The sequence below is a fragment of the Rhynchophorus ferrugineus genome, unplaced genomic scaffold, assembly GCF_030347505.1.
Source record: "Rhynchophorus ferrugineus isolate W39M unplaced genomic scaffold, kcgeb_rfMv2 rfM4, whole genome shotgun sequence".
Classification (NCBI taxonomy): Eukaryota; Metazoa; Arthropoda; class Insecta; order Coleoptera; family Curculionidae; genus Rhynchophorus; species Rhynchophorus ferrugineus.
Window position 1 is genome coordinate 14,750,776 of NW_027472583.1, and position 17,964 is coordinate 14,768,739.

Here is a 17,964-nt window from a genome sequence, read left to right on the forward strand (position 1 = left end):
ACTTCACTTCCCGCTGGTCATCAATTAATGACCTTCGTAAATTATTTCAGGCCACCAAGTTGTCCAAATTTAATATACACTTGACTTTACTTAAAACTAATACTATTAATTAATATTTTTTATAATCGCATTTTTCAAAAATTTGCTGCATTCAACTTTTTCTTTAATACACTCTTATTCAAGATACGTTACAATATTCCGGTGGAAAGATTTATTTTTGGTCACCTTCTCTGAATGACTTATCAACTATTGCCCACTCAGCTGACGATTTGAATATACATTCAGACGTACAGTAGGAAATAATTTTTAATTTGTTTCAGTTGCTCTAAATATACTTCCGAAAAAAAAAAATTAAACATGATTTTTTTCATTGTTCTTCTAAACTATTTGCGAACATTTTTATATACAACGAAAAAACTGTCGATCTTCGCGTTCATCGCTATAGTACGAAAGTATAACCGATGTTTTAATAGCGCTTATCAAGCCGCTATAAATCTTCAACAATGTTTGCCGCAACAACATTTTTTTCATTATTGCACAATATTACAATTTATTCATTATTCTGAAAATAACAAGCAGTTTCATTAAAAGCATTTACAGTATAAACTAACACTGGGAATACCATGAATTAGTCTTATCATATTGAAATCAGAACGTTTCGAAAAATCACAAATCATACCTAGAAACTGTTATACTATAAAAACTGCATATATGCATATACATTGCTGTTGTCGAAAATACCAACCATATCAAGCTAAAGGTATGAATTTCGAATATTTCGCAGTATTTACTATGTTTTATTCAACAGCTCTCATTGAATTTATAAATATTTACATAACATTATCTAATATAATGTTTTCATTTGAAAAGTCTCAATTTAACCAATACGATGATCGAATTATTGCATATTTCCGACAAAATGTTAAGGAATTCTACAGAAATCAACCCCAAGAAAGGCAAAAGAGTTCTATTAGCAACCTATGATGTTTTGGCTTAATATGATTATAAAATGAGGTAAAAACAGATAATAGCATGTACAAAATTGCAACATTAAGAAAACAAAGCAATGTTAAAATAATATATTTATAATAAAAGCTGTTATTAAAAATTATAGATCGATTCACAGATGGAAAAGTAAGTTTTTGCATTATCTTCGAACTAGACCTTTAAGTATTCCATTAACTCCAAAGGTTTTCATCATCAATCTCTGCTAAGAGTGACTTTTATGAAACTGTAGTTCTCAAAGTTCTTAATAAAGATGATAAATAGAACTCTACTTTATTAAATGTTGAGGCAACTGCGCCTCCGAAGTTAGAAGTGATCAGAAAAGGACTGTAAAGAACTATTAAAAGCAAACTAAATTTCAATTAAAAAATTATACTATATATCAATTAAATTAGTTAAGTCTGCTGAAAAATATTGATGATAATTTAAGATACCGACGCAAATATATTTGATAGTACTACCAAAATATTAATTTTACATAGTTACAAGACAAAAGAATTTAAATTTGATGATGGATGTGATTTTCTTAAACTTGTAGCAGCTCTGTGGAACAAAAAAATGTATACGGTATTGTACCATATTTCCTTTCCGTAAATAAATTGGACAAAATGAAATTTTAAAATTATATTTTAACATTTATACACATGCAATTGCAATCTTTGATCAGGTACTTTACAAAATATATGTTTAAAAGTGTTCTATAAATTAACATATTAAAATCCTACTATGAATTCCTGAAACTAGATTTCTGCTTAGTTCCTTTTATTTTACTGAATTTCATTGACATTTGGTCACTTCATTATCTAAACATAAGTATTGTTTGAAAACTAAATATTTGAAACTTCTGTCTGCCATAACATATATGTACCAATCTGCAAAGACTTGAAAAAATCACATTGTTCAATCAAAATTGTATCACTTATCCTTAACCTTGTTAAATAAGGCTCATCGAGCTATTTGACATACAAGAAACCAGATATTTAATATCAGCTATTTGTAATCTAACCTTGATGGGATTTGATTGCCACTTGTTGAAGACAATATTTAATTAATATTTTTCTTTGTATTTTGAAAATATAAGGTCAGTAGTGGACAGTAGTGAATATTCAGTTAGGAGCCCATTTTTTCCATCTGGTTAGCATGCAAATCTTGCAGGAATATAGGCTGACTTCATGTACATTTCTACGAAATCTATCACATTATATTGAATATAATTTTCCACGTTATTTGGTAACTGGAAAAAGAATAAAATTATTAAGTCTAATACACAATAAACTAAACAAATGATTTCTAACCTTAAATTTTAAAAATAATGGTATTTATGTTGATACAACGTTTAAAAATCATTTTAGACATAATTAAAGATAGCTACAATAATAAATACTTACATTAGGACGATCTTCACAGCAATCAATTACCGATGCTCAAACTAAACCGACTGGTTCGTACCTTTCGTAGATTAAATAAATTTTCTTCTCATTTTTCTGCCTTTATTCTGAAAATACACAACTGGATTGGAGTTTTTACCGATTTATAATTACTTTAGGGAACCTCAAACCATGTCTCTACGTATAACACAAAGTTATTAAAATAATGTATAAACAACACCTGTACCCATACAAAGCACCCATCACTACCAAAATAACTGTCACGCAGAGATTGGAGAGTTTTAGCACGCATTTAATATACATACTAGTTTAAAGGTAAATGTTTTACTAAAATCTATTTTTTCAGAAATAACTTTTATTCCGAGTAAATAATTGTCATAAAACATACATTCAAATTTAATCATCAAGCCTATCCTAAATATTAAAAATAACATATTAATTTATAATATGACATATGAATAATATAACATTTTTATACTTATAAAATTATTGTTTTTGTTGGGAGAACATTGTTGAACTCACTGTAATTATTTTTATCAAGAGTTGAGCGTTTATTATTAAGGAACTGAATATTACATTTTACTTTAAATGTTATTAATCGATAGGCATTATTTTATATATTTCTGGCATCATATGGTTTCTGCATCAGCCGAATGTATTTATTTAAGGCAATATATAATTTGTCTTGTGTTTTGATATGTTCATGTAATATGATATAAGAAACAAGTGGTAATTAAAAGAAATAATATCCAGTGAACATAGGTGGTAGAGCAGGTGAAGACTTGGAACCCTAACCTAAAAACGTCAAAACTTATTTTCACACTTGATATTTTAATTTTTAATCAAAACCCAGCAAAATTCAAATGGAACTTAGAGAAAAATAACCCGAAATAGGGAGTATATTTTTCGGACATAAATTGAAATATATCAGCTCTTGTAAACCCTTTTAAACGGTATTTCTTTCCAAGTCATTCGCACGTTGCCCTAATTTACCGCTTTCACTACCAAATCTAGTTATAATTTCCGTCGTAAAACAGCAACATAATTGCCATATTTTTCCGATGAAATAAAGGAGAAGCGGGATATTTCCGTTAAAGACCAGCCAGAGCCGGCGGAAAATCGCTACCGAACACGGGAAAATCCACGTGGATCGCGGGAATAGCATCCAATTAACGGCAGAGCCGGACTATAAATTTTCGCGAAAATTTAATTACCTCTCGTACTGGTTTCTAATAAGTTCGCCGAGCATCCCTGTTCTTTATCTGGCTACCTAATGGCAGTTTTCATGCTTTGTTTCGGCAAATTTTCATTAGGTATGCGCGCCGAGCCTTTGTAAACGTCGATGTTTTCTACTGATACTGGCCTTGCCGTGCAACTTACGACAATAGAGTAGGAGAGGAATTTATACCACTGTACACTGCGTAATTTAAATATATTTTTAATTTTATTAGTTATTGTTTGAAATTACCTTACATATTATTTTATATTTGCATTACAACAGGTCAATTGAAAAGTCCCCGGCCTACCATAGTAAAACACATTTTTTTTGGCAAAATTAGTTTTTTATTCAACATAATTCCCTTCAAGGATGATACACTGATTCTAGCGACCCTCGTTGCTTCAAAATATGCCTCTGTTTCGGCTATCACCTCTTCATTCGACGAAAATTTCTTCCCAGCGAACATTCTATTGAGATCTGAGAACAGGAAATAGTCGCTGGGGACCAGATCTATAGAATACGGTGGATGAGGAAGCAATTCGAAGCCCAATTCATGGATTTTTGCCATCGTTTTCACTGACTTGTGACACGGTGTATTGTCTTAGTGAAGCGGCTTTCTTTTTCATGAAATGCAGCTGTTTTTCGGCGATTTTGTCACTGAAACGTTTCTATAACACTATATAATAGTCGCTGTTGATGGCCCTTCCTTTTTTAAGGTAGTCAATGAAAATTATTCCATTCGTATCCCAAAATACAGACGCCATAACATTGCCACCCGACTGTTGCGTTTTCCCACGCTTTGGAGTCGGTTCATCGTGTGCAGTCCACTCGGATGACTGTCGATTGGACTTCGGAGTGAAATTATGGAGCCATGATCATCCATTGTCACATATCGACGCAAAAACTCTGGTTTAATACGCTTGATCATCTTCAAACACTGCTACGAATCATCAACTAGTCGTGAGTTTTCTCACACCCAAATATTCGTGAATGATATGGTTACATGTTCAGTTGATATCTTTAGAGTATCTGCAATTTTATTCAATTACGATCATTCAAAATCATTTTGTGGATTTTTTTAATGTGTTCGTCGCTAACAATCTCTTTTGGACGTCCACTGTGCTCATTTCACCACGTCTAAACTTAACATACCAATCTTTGATGGTTGATTTTCCTGGGGCAGGAAACTCGGCATCAAGCCAGGTTTTTGCTTCAACTATATTTTTTCCCTTCAAGAAACAATATTTTATTTAATTAATTAATTTAGTTTTTTATAAGCAACACGCGAAGTTCCTTTTCATCCATTTTTTTCACAATAACAAAAGTTCCTTCACTCAAAATGCTATAATTCACAAATTAATAATCCGACAGCTGTCAAATTTATACACGCATCTTTTTAGCCTTAGGTCTAGCTAAAAAACATATGGATTTAATTCAAGTAGGGCCATCTTATGGTATTAGAATGAGAATAGAAAAAGATAATAAAAAATATAAGTTGTAGTATAAAAAAATGTATTGGTTATACAAAAAGAACTATTCACTATAATCCAAATAAAACACAAATTTTTCAAAACAAAATTAGTGGTGAATCTGGCAGTTAACAAAAGATTTTGAAAGACCTAGACGACAGAAAAGACTTTCAGTATTTCTTAGAAACGAAATTAATACGATAAACTTTACGAAAAAATAAAATTAATCCAATTTAGATCTCACTATTTCTTGATCACATTTTTCTTGAATTTAACTAATGTAAAGTACATAAGTTAAGAATATATTGCAATAGCGTTAAACCATCAAGTCGGCGGTGTCGGCCATACGATAAAAAGAGTATGACGCATGAGTGATCATAGCCACAGTATTATACAAAGTGGCTCTTATTTTTATTAAAAACGCTATTTTACCGCAGAAAAAAGTTGCCTGATACAGTTGCGTGTCGTCGATATATTAAAGTGTTATAATCGTTGTTATTTGTCGCCGTAATGGTTTGTCTCGTTGACACCAGGAGTTGTTTACGTGTCGGAATGTTCCAACTACACCTGAATAATGGAAGGAAACGGTACGGAGCGTTTGTAGTTCTTTTTTTGTTTTGAATGTTACTTTTATCAAAATCATCCTCCGGGGACGCTATTAAGCTCTAATCCTGATCATTTTAACTCGTTTACTTTGTCCGGCTTGTAAACAGACTTTTCTCTGTTAGGTAATACTGGATGTTGCCGAAGTAATAAAATGCTTTAAGTGGTGGTACGTCTCGCTTTGATGGCCTTTGTAATTCTAGTCGGTCTGCACGATGCCATGTAGAAAAGCTGTTTTATATAAACTAAACGCGTGCTATTTACGGTTTGTGTTTCTACATATAAATAAGTTTGTAAAAGGGCATTTAATAAGTTCGCAGAAGTGAAACGAAAATGGAAAAAGAAATTTATATTTGCGATAATATATTATTTCATTATTTATTATAGCAATTTAGTACAATTGACACTAATAAGATATTTATCATGTAGATCAAACGGTTTTACTCTTTTTAATCTTGAGACAAAGCCATCATTATCTAGGAGCTGGAAAATCTCAACATTGATGTGGTGAAGGAGCTCCTATTCATGTCTTTGAGCATAATCCTTGATAATGTTATCGACAACTTCTACCTTCAGGTCCTTATGCAGATTGTCGTTACGAATGTACCATGGAGCATCAACAATACCTCATATAATCTTGTTTTGGAATATTTGTGTGTTAGTTCTATCGCTTTTGCTGGTAAAACCTCAGAGTTGAAGACCGTACGTCTATATTGGTTTCAAGACTTATTCGTAAAGAAAAAGCTTGTTATATACTAATAGGGCTGAGTATCTACCAGTACCTTTTTTTGTTTTAGCTTGAGCTCTTCACATTTTTTCTTAACCCTGTGTCTTCCACCTGAATTTAACATCAAATGTCATGCCAAGATATTTGACTATATTTCCGTACGGAGCCCCATGTTGTTTTTTATAAAGTGGCTTGTGCTTGTTTCAGTTGTTGATTAAATCAATATATACTGCTTCATTTTGATTTATTTTGATGCGCCACTTATCTGTACAGCATCGTATTTCGGCAATAGCTGTTTGTAATTTTCGGTCGATTCAGTGTTGTTATCCCCAATGGCTGGGATTGTACTGTAATCTATAAATGTAGCAACAACATTTTCATTATGTGTAAGCAAGTCCCGAGTGTATAGCAGATAAAGGACTGGTACCAATACATTTCTCTGTGGCACACTTGCTTTTATTTTCATCATGTTAGAAGATATTTGTAAAATTTAATATATATATTTTTAGTTTTATTTTTTCTATTTCTGTTCTTTCAATTTCTACTGAACGTTTTCCATATATAATATATACCGTAAAAATGTCTCTATTTTTGAGTACAATTTAATTGATCTTCAGTATATTTAGTTCAACGATCCTCCAATTCATGCATCTCGGCTGTGATTTTCTCAAAAATCAAAGCTACAGAAACCGGGAAATGTCCAGCAATTTCCGGTTATTAGGCACGAGGACTCGGCGACATAACAGATAGTGAAACTAACTTGAGTTAACACACGACTGGCTGCGGTAGTATAGGGCAAAAGTTATGACTGCAGCGACGGATGAGGTCGTACAGCCAGGGAAAAGGGGAGATTATCGGTGACGCGTTGCTAAGCTCCCAGCATGTCGACCATATCGAGAACAAGCGCATTTTCAGAGAAACTTGAACCGAGTCATTGTTTGTGGAAGGATTGTGGTATGAAGTGTTTGATTTTTGGAGTGTGAGTTTTATATGAATTAATATTTTCGTGAGGAGCTTATTATGGAAAACTTGAAGCCGTTTTACCTGGTTGGGTCAAACAAACTTGAAGTAGACAGTGGATACATAGTACGGACTGGATTAACATCTTGTAAAATGAGTATTTCTTGGAAATGGGGAACCTGCTATTAGGGCAGATCAAAGAAGAAAGCAGGTTTGATGTCCCCTAAATTTTCTGGATTGCTTTCTGGATTTGGGAATGCCTACCGAAACGTCGGTCCAAGTGGAGACCTAGGTGTCTGGATGGTCCTTGTCGGATTTTACACTATTGCCTAGAGATATTTATAGTTACAGTTCCAACATATGGTACATCCATACATTGCGATTCGAACTCATAAGTAAGAATTTAAGGCACTTCCAGTTGCCTTAAACACTGTCAGTTGTATTTTTTCTGACTTATCTACCGAAGACGATTGATATATTTGCAAAAATAATAACATGTGTTTTTTGATCGATTCTTTTTTGAGTAATAAATAATGTGTACAATATATGCAAAATTAAAAACATTTTTCATTACAAAAAATGTGACAGAAACCATCTGAATATGAAATAATTTAACGGGGTTTCTCGTGTCGTTATTTCAACCGAAAATCGGCCTTTCCGAGCGACTATTGTTTAACTGATACCAGCGCGCCTTCAGTCAGGTTGTTTGTCCATTCCAGCCGCAAAAAGCAATTAATTAGCGGGAATTGCGGCGGGCGTAGACGCTTTATTAATTAAAGGTAAGTTTACGGTCGCTGATCTTATCGGCTGTTGATTTAGATTTTTAATTACGGCGCCTATAGCGCTTTTTTTCTCGTGCAGTTTTTCCTCTCCCTGCTATTCGAGTTTATCGATTATTTTGTTTCCAGATTTGTTACTTGATATCCTTTGATATTTTTATATTATAATTATGTATTGTCTAATTTGCTAAACATATTTTAACAGCTTAAGGCTAAGATAAAACTACCTAGCGTAGATTTTTATTGAAAACATTGTATTGAAAATTACGTAGGGACTTGCATGGATGGGTATAAATCATATATGCGCGCTGCACAGACCTATTCATTAAATTATGCTGGTGAAAATCGATTTTCTCAGAATCTCTTGGGATTTACTATAAGCTTTTAGATGGATTACCAATTGTAAACACAGCAATAAAAACTACCGTCAAGAACAAGTAGCAAAACATAACATTTACCAGATCGTAAATATATTTTTACTAAAACACTTTTTTATTAGTTACGCTTAGTACAATCTTAATTATAAATTAATTTGTTACTACTTTTCATTTGTACTCGGATCAATAAACAAGTAAAATGAATGCGTGATAAATCAGCATGTTTTTTGTAAAGGTATTTTAATATAATAACATTATTCCCTTCAAGGGTGATTATTATTCAACATTAATTATAGCGACTCTTCGTCGATCGATTTTTGCCGTCGTTTTCACTAACTTGTGACACGGTGCATTGTCTTGGTGAAGCAGCACTATGTTTCCAAAGGCGGCCGTTTTTCGACGATTTCGTCCTTCAAACGGTCCAGTAACGCTATATAATAGTCGCTGTTGATGGTCCTTCATTTTCAAGGTAGTTAATGAATTTATTCCATGCGCATCCCAAAATACAGACGCTATAACCTTGCCAGCCGATTGTTGCGTTTTCCCACGCTTTGGAGCGGGTTTATCGTGTTCAGTCCACTCGGATGATTATCAATTGGATTTCGGAGTGAAATGCTGGAGCCATGTTTCATCCATTGTCACATATCGACGCAAAAACTCGGGTTTACTACGCTTAATCATCTTCAAACGCCGCTCCGAATCATCAATTCGTCGTTGTTGTTAGTTAAAAGTGAGCTCGCGCGGCACCCACTTTGCACAGAGGTTTCTCATACCCAAATATTCGCGAATGATATGATGTACAGGTTCACTTAATATGTTTAGAGTGTCTGCTATTACATTCAATTTCAATTTACGGTCATTCAAAATCATTTTGTGGATTTTTAAAATGTTTTCGTCGGTAACAGCCTCTTTTGGGCATCCACTGCGTTCACCGTCTTTGGTGCTTATTTCACCACATCTAAACTTAGCATGCCAATCTTAGATGGTTGATTTTCCTATGGCAGTGTGCGGAAACTCGGCGTCATGGCAAGTTTTCGCTTCAACTGTATTTCTCCCTTCAGAAATCAATATTTTATCAACACGCAAAATTAATTATTATCCATTTTTTTCACTATAACGAAAAATTAGCTTCACTCAAAATGTTATAATTCACAAATTAATGATGCGAAAGCTGTATTTTTTGAGGGGTAGGGCTAACTAAAAAACAAGTGGATTTAATTCTAGTAGCGCCATCTATGTGTCAGGCCGGAGACTTTTCAATTGACCTGTTAATTAATAGATCTTTGTTTTGGCAGCTTTAGGTTGCTCGTGCAATTGCTTTTTGATTTTTGGGCAGCCGGTAGAATTGATTAATTTTGAGTCTAGTGTCTTTAAATTCTTGTTTAATGTTATATTCCTAATTTAATCTACCATCGAGATAGATGCTGAAATATTTCTCTGATTCGGTCTGATAAATTGAACCTCTCTGAAGTAATATAATAAGGTATACCTTTTCTTAAAGTTAAGTTTCTTAAATAATTTAGTTAAGGCAGGTACTTTACGCCATCTAAAGAAAGTTTTGGGAAGGAGTTCAATACTACTACGTACATTTTTACTTGCACAATGCAATGATTCTAAACACAGAGCCTATAAATTTATAGATGGAAATTTTCATAGTTCAGATTTAAAATCAATAAAAAATGTATAGAATTAAATGGAACGATATTATCCATTTGACAAAATAGAGATAATAAATTCACGCGTAATAAATAGAGCTAGATATATTAATATTCAAATTGAGGATGTACAAATAGAACATGTAGTGCATTCAAATATCTAAGTATAGAAATCGAAAATAATAGAAGCCTGAAAATGAACAAGTCAAAATTACAAATTCATTACTAAAAAGGAAGTATTAAGTTTCTTAAATTAATTACATCTTAAAAGAGATATACTTAGTAAAATCGTAATTTAAAAATTGATATATTACTACTATTCTGTTGTACTTGCATCAATATACCAGCAAGTGTGGTATACAAATACTTCAGTATGTATTTCTGTTCTATATGTTACATAAGTTCGCGTGGTTTGGTTCGCTTCAATTTTCTGATTTTTTGCGTCTTGCCCAGTAACATAAAGAAAAATGCTTCCACGATGCTATGATTTAGTAAACTTATTTCATGTTTTAAGGCAAAATCCTAGATGAGTTCATAAATCCTTCTGATTTCGAGATCGGTCATTATATAGCTTTTCATTGGTTACGTACCGATAAGCAGTGTTAATTAGTTGAAGAAATTTGTTTTGACAGCGTTGAATAACTACTATTTTATTTTTACTTGATTTTTACATCATGTCATACAAAGAGTAGAGTAGATTAGACTCAAAATCGAGCAAGTGTACCAATTAATTGAAAGATACTTTAAACCTGACCTAAAATCAAAGAGTAGGGTTTGTCTGGCAATCATAAAGCCAATTTATACCTGTGCAAGGCAATTTATAGACCAGCCCTAACATTTGGTTTTGTAAAATAGAGTGTTGTAAAAGCTAAATAAAGTCACAGGTGTAATAAATGTGGGCAGAATGCGAAGTAAAGAAATAAGAAGTTACATCAGTATTGTATCAGAGGAAGAGCTCATAGAATGGAGATAATTCAGTTGGTGCGGACACTTACAGTTCATGAAAGACACAATATAATGAAAAATATAATACATCAATATTGTATCACACGAAGAAATTCATGAAAGACACAAGCCACGCAAGAAAAATAAGGAAATCATTTCTGAGGAGTGGTAAAGCGAAAGAGAGTTTCAGAGAACGTAGTACAAAATTTGTTTTTTTTTTGCAAAGTTATGATATATATATATAAATTCGAACAAAACAATCTGGATATATCTTGTACTCATATATTTATTAATCAAATCCAATTATATAAATTGCTTAAATTGCGTTTATGACTGATACGGTAGTAATTTGGTATTTCTATGAGGACACATTGCAAATGTTCGGTGATAACACCCTTAAATTATGTGAAAACTAGTCTATAAAGCTTCTTTTTTTATGGCCATAGGGAACTGTAATCTCTTAACTACTCTCATCTCTTTTGATTTAATTTCATCTGTCTCCTCTTCGATTTTGCAACATGTGGTTGCCTCGAAGAATTACTTTTGACCGGTTACTGCCGATATTGATGGTCCTTTTACGCTCGATTTTAACAACGGTTGTTTATAGCGGTTAGGAGTAACTGTTTTATTCGGTTGTAATTGCTGATAATAAACTACTCCTTCCTGATACCGCTAAATAGAATGCCTCCAAGGTCTATCGTAAAAATCACTGATTGGTTTGTCGGTCGTTACCGAGACATTTAAGTACTGGAAATTAAAGTTGAGTTAGTTAAATGCGAAAATGGATGGTTTTCACGTAATTGCGATGAAATGTAATTGTCCTAAAATGGATATTTTGAAATATTGCTGTGTGTTTTTCTCAAATTTAGTATAGTAGTATCTGGAATCGCTTTTAAAACCTTCTTCTGTTCGATTTCATTTACGTAATTGACTCAAAAAGTTTGTTCTTGAACTAGTTTATTGAGTTTTGCAGAATAGTTAGAATGGAAACCGCTCTGACCACTATCTATTGGGAAGTGTGTAAAATCTGACTGATGAATCATTTCGGTACAATCACGTCGGTGACCAAACCACGTAGTACCAAAAGCGTCTTGGTCGGTGTTTAGTAGATTTCATGATTTGCCAATCGATAACTGAAGTTCGTGGTTCTGAATCTTAACGTGGATTATTAGTAGCTTCAATTAATTCAAATATTCAGAGTCGACCAGTACTAACACAGTTGGCCTGGTTGGCGCAGTGGTAAAGGCGACAGGACGGGTTCGAATCCTGCTGGGGTATGATCGTAAATTTATGTTTTTTTTATGAAAATGATCCCAATCACGCCATTAACCAGGCTGGTTAAGACCAGATGTCGTCTGTCGGTAGGCTTAATGCCGAGGACCGTGGTTCGGAGCCCACGTTAAACAGTAGGTCCAGTCCAGATAAACCCTCGTTGATAAAAAGGAGACTTTAAAATATTTCAAGTACTGACACAAATCGAATATTGTAGAATCCGGTTCGAGTTTAAAACGAATTTTAGATCTTTACAAAATACATTTGCCAGATTAATGAAAGGACTTTACATAACTTAAATTCACCATATATAATGTTAAACCCAGCAATATCCCACTTGACAAAGAAATTATAAAGGAAGGTGAAATATATTTTTTTGTGCTAAATTAATTCAAATATTCAGAATCGACCAGTACTAACACAGTTGGCCTGGTTGGCGCAGTGGTAAAGGCGATAGTTGTCTGCATGTATTTTGATCAGCGGTATTAATTGGTGGAAATGGTAAGTATCTGCCTGAACAACCTGTTACTACATATATGACAAATTTGATTTTTTAAATATATAATGAATCGAAATCTAACATATACGATGTTAAAAGTGGTAAAGAAACCAGGAAAAAAATCCGAATATCTCATGTCTCATTTTTAACCGACTTCGAAAAAGGAGGAGGTTCTATGTTCGGTTGTGTATTTTTTTTAATGTACATTCGCCAATTTCTCCGTCAATTATGGGCCGAGTTTGAAAATTCTTTTTTTATTCAAATAGTGCCCTTCTGAGATGGTCCCATTGGAAAAGGATCTGTTGGGGGGAAGGGGGGAAATCAAAAGAAAAGCTCAAGTTTCAAAGGCACATAAAAAGTTTTCACATATCTTTTACCTAAAATAATCAGATATTTGGGTATAATGTGATTGCTGAGCTTATGTGATGGAAAATTGGAAGTCGTTCAGCGCAAAAACCATTCAGTTTGCTTTTTATTTTATTTAAAAATTTTTTTTCATGTTAAAAATCAATGTTTGATTATTTTTTTAATTTTTAGTAAATTCCTTATTTATTGTTTGAAGTCGGTTCAATTTTTTTATTAAAAATATTTTATACCTCTATACACTTTTCTCTGTAATATTAATTTGTTTAACAAAATTCTAGCAAAAGTTTGAAATTCCTGTTGGCGTCGTTTACCTCCAGACATACTAATATAAGAAAATATCGTCAAAGAAAACATCTTTCCGTTATAATACGATCCTTGTCTGACGGTAAAAGTATGTCTTTATGACAAGACAGCAATATTTAATCTTTATTACCTCCTAAAATGGTATCGTAAACATTATCGTATTGTTTTCTCGGCTCGTTACGCGTGCTGAGTGTGAAATCTGTCTAGGATGCGCCGAGCTACATAAAGCGAAAACTTCAGCCATTAAACTTAGATGTAAAATAGAAACTAAAGATCTTATAATAATGACTGTATACCATTAAAGGTTGATTTCAAATACCCTTTAAGATTTTACGTTGATGGTTCTATCTTCTTAACCATTTTTCGGATAAAGCCATTATTCTATCGACGTATAACTTGATTTTTTTTGGTGCAAATATCTGTTGACCCCGGTTGACGTCAATTTTAATGCATTACTGTAATTTGGCGAAGACCGAAGCAAATGATGGTACTACGGTACCTATAATAAGTGTTATTATAAAATGTGTTTTTGTAAAAATATTTTTGATAAAAATACTCACTGAAGAATTGATTTCATGCTCGAATAGATAACTTAATTTGTTGGATATATTTTTTAGTGTATTTTGTTGACTGCGGGATTCTACATGTTAAGATTTATAACATATAAGAGCGAAAAAGGGAATGACATTGTAATTTATAATAGAATTTTATGCTGTTCGCTTTTTAGTAAATATCAATTGAGGATTATAGAAAATAGGTGCGTAGGATTGAGTGTAAATGTGAAAATAAGTTTTTGTACATCGGAACATAGAATTGCATGTCAATGACCTTTGTTAAAATATAAACTGAAGCGATTGAAAAAGAATAATGATTCATGAGATCACAATAAATAATTTTAAACTAAAGCTAACAATTATTAAAATTTTATACTGAGTTTATTCAGTTATTTATATAGGATTAAAGAATTTGATAGGGAGCAGAAATTAATTCGGTTCGTTTGTTTGTGATTCGCCATACGTTTACAATATTTAATAAGACGAATGAGCGGATTTTCATTCTTGCCATCGCTGTCTATTATTTTTTCCATTTCTTAGACAATTTTCGAGTCCGTTTTGAGTAAATTTTTAATTTTTACGAAAGAAATAAACCAATGAGGAATATTCCACTTGAAGTGTTGAGTCCGATGTCAACAATTAATCGGTTATAAAATATTTTTTTCTGCTTGGAGCTGTCGTATAATAGCCTAATAATCTTTCTATTTTATCACTTAGCTAGCTACCAGCAGGTTCCTTTTCGACTTCTGTTTTAGTCCATAAGGCACCCAACTGTCTTATTTTGTGAAAAACTCCTACTAACTATAGAGGTACAAAAGCGACTTGTTGCATGCCAAACAATTTTTCAAACTCATCCGGAATCTTCATCGTTTTTGACTTGGATCCTTGATATTTTGATCCTCGAATTCCTCATTTGTAAATTATTTTGGCTTTGTACAAGCAGACTTGTCTTCAGCAATTTTTGGAATCTAATATCGCGTACCAGTTGGAGTGTTGTCATTATTAAACTTTACAAACATTAGTCCTTCAACTGCTCTTGTTTTTGAAACTGAAGTTTTAGCAGCTTTCTAGTCAAACCAAACAGCTATACGTTCCACAAAACGCACAAAATTGACTGAACTGAACCAAACAGCTTCCACAGCATTTTTGATGGAAGTACCATCAATAGATTTTCGCAGAAAACAACGCCTTTTCTGTTGATCTATTTTTAATAAAATGTCGCATTAGTTGAGACTTGAGCAAACGCTTTAGTTGAGAATAGAGTTGAATTCATGATTTGTATAGCTTTGAGCAGCTCATGATAAACAATTCCTTTCTAATCCCGTCAAACACTAAACATAACCTCCATTCGCATCAATGCGGGCTCATGAAGTTTCTCTGAGCTTCGATCGTGACCTTTTTTTATACATTGTTTCTCTACTTGATCCAGTTTTCCTCAGTGGTTTCAGAAATGGCCCGATTTCGTTTGGCTTGAGCAGCGACTCACAAATAGAAACGGACAATATTCCACTTTGCAACTCAAGTATGGAACTTCTTTTTTATCCGGGCCTATATAAAAGGTTCAAAAATGTTATGGCTGATGTCACGATATAAAATAGCCAATCTGACTCCAGATAATTTTAAGTCTTTATTAACTTTATCACCAGTTTTTGGCAAAGGCAAGGTTCATCTTGAATATCGAAATTTCTGAAATGAAAACAAGCAAATATATATTACCTTCAAGAATACTACACAATTTCCAATAAGCTTGTGCTACATTTTTCTCTTTTGAGAAGTAAAAATATAAAATATGACGGAAATCATTTTCTGGAGCAGTATTTCACTATAATATTCGATAATACAGAGCAGTATAATAGAGAATTTTCTATGGAATAAGTGTGACTAGAAGTACATTACTTTAAAACTACATATCAAGAAAAATCGGAAATATTTTTCCTAACCTCATAATTTTTACAGTATCAGCACATTGTGAAATAATCCTAATTACTAATAATTAGATTTGTTTCATTGTATCATATAATTTCGAACTGTTATTTGATCTTTTATACTTACTATTTGTTAGGGACGACATATTAAAGTCTTCTTTAACATATAAAATATCGTATTTGTGACATTGATAGTTTATTGGATTAAAACAAGATGTTGCGCTATATATAGTACATGATAAAACAAATAATCAATGATTTAGATAGGATTGTCTTGTATTGTTATAATATATATTGAAACATACTTTGTTTATATAAATTTTGCATAAGTTCTACATAGACCAAATAGATTCTTGCCTTTTTTATATTATTAATTATTAGGCCTATAAATTAAATTATAAATTTTAATGATGCCATATCGAAAAAGCAATGTATCTTTTGAAGTTAACCACGAATTCGTCCACTTTTTTTTGGTATCTTCATAAGAAGGATTTGTATATGTAGACTTATAAATTGGTTTTAAAAAATAACGTTTATTGTGAAAAATCGGTACACCGTATTTTATTGAAAGTATTGCCCATCGACAGCCGCTACATTTTTCTATCTTTCAGGTAATTTACAGATTACATCTCGATGGAATGACATATATTTTAGGCTATTATTTTAAGACAAATCGACCCATTTTTTTGGTATTTTCATAACTGAAGCGCTGCTAAGATAGGTCGGAAGAAATAGTAATCAGGAGAAGGAACGTTTGGAGACTACGCCGGATGGGTTAACACTTTCTATTTTGAACCGACGTCGAAAAAGGAGGAGGTTCTATATTCGGCTATATATTTTTTTAATGTATGCTCACCGATTCCTCCGTCAATTGTGGGCCGATTTTCAAAATTCATTTTTTATTCGAAAGAGTGCACTTCCGAGGTGGCCCCATTGGAATCAAATCAGAATCTGTTGAGGAGATTGGGTCTCTTAAATCGAGGGAAATTCTCAAATTTCAAAGGCACGTACAAAGTTTCCACATATTTTATATCTAAAATAATCAGATATTTATGTATAATTTTATTGCTGAGCTGATGTGACGGAAAATCTGAAGTCGTTCTGTGCAAAATCCATTCAGTTTACTCTTTAAGCAATAACTAACTATAGCATATAATAACTCGTAGTAATATTGTAAGCAGCTGCTTCTATAATGTAATGGTTAAAGCGTTTAGCTCCTAAAGGGAGGTTGCAGGTTCGATTCCCGTCGGGGACAACTTTTTGTTGTTGTTCAGTTAAAATATTTGTCAAATCTCCTAGGCTATGTAGCGGACCCCGAGGCCTGAAGCGTTACTTATTTTCAATCATTGTTCCTTTCTTCCTGTTTTTCCTCATAAGAGCTGCACCTTTACTTGGTGTACCCATTGCAATATTAAATAAAAAAACTGCGCAATTTATTGAATACACACACTTTAACACTAAAAAGAGGAAAATAAAATATTTTTAACACCATGGAGCACTAGGCAAAAAATTTAACTGACTTCAAAAAATAAATAAGGAGCTCACTAAAACTTATAATCAAACTTAGACTTTTAACACGAGAAAAAACGTTTTAATGTCAGATATATGCACAATAATCGTTGTAATAACTATATAAAAATAAACACAAACTTATTTAGCCTAACTACAAAGAGTAACAAATTAGATTTGTTTGGTTCCTAATTTAATTTTGTGTATATGTCACAAAATTATATTACTATTTATTTTTATTGTTATTATTATTTTTTTATATATATTTTAAAGTCTCATTTTACCAAATATGGGTTTATCTGGACTGGACCTAAAGTTTAACGTGGGCTCCGAACCACGGTCATCAGCATTAAGCCTACCGACTGGCGAGTGACCAACTTTAGAAATCATCCCAGAGGACATCCGGTCT

At 32.7% G+C, this 17,964-nt stretch overlaps 1 protein-coding gene and 1 long non-coding RNA gene across 4 annotated transcripts in view; one reads left to right on the plus strand and one right to left on the minus strand.

The window, feature by feature from the left end:
* Positions 1 to 17,964, plus strand: part of robo1 (roundabout guidance receptor 1) — a 309,799-nt gene that overhangs the window by 90,302 nt on the left and 201,533 nt on the right. The window lies entirely within an intron of this gene.
* LOC143196695 (uncharacterized) lies at positions 1,615 to 3,742 on the minus strand. 2 transcript variants are annotated; one of them, XR_013005790.1, is made up of 4 exons: positions 3,608 to 3,742; positions 2,394 to 2,570; positions 1,936 to 2,239; positions 1,615 to 1,877 (listed from the first exon to the last, which is right to left on the minus strand). It is a non-coding gene; the product is annotated as an uncharacterized LOC143196695 (long non-coding RNA). The 2 variants fall into 2 exon arrangements; XR_013005789.1 differs by having other exon boundaries at positions 1,615 to 2,239.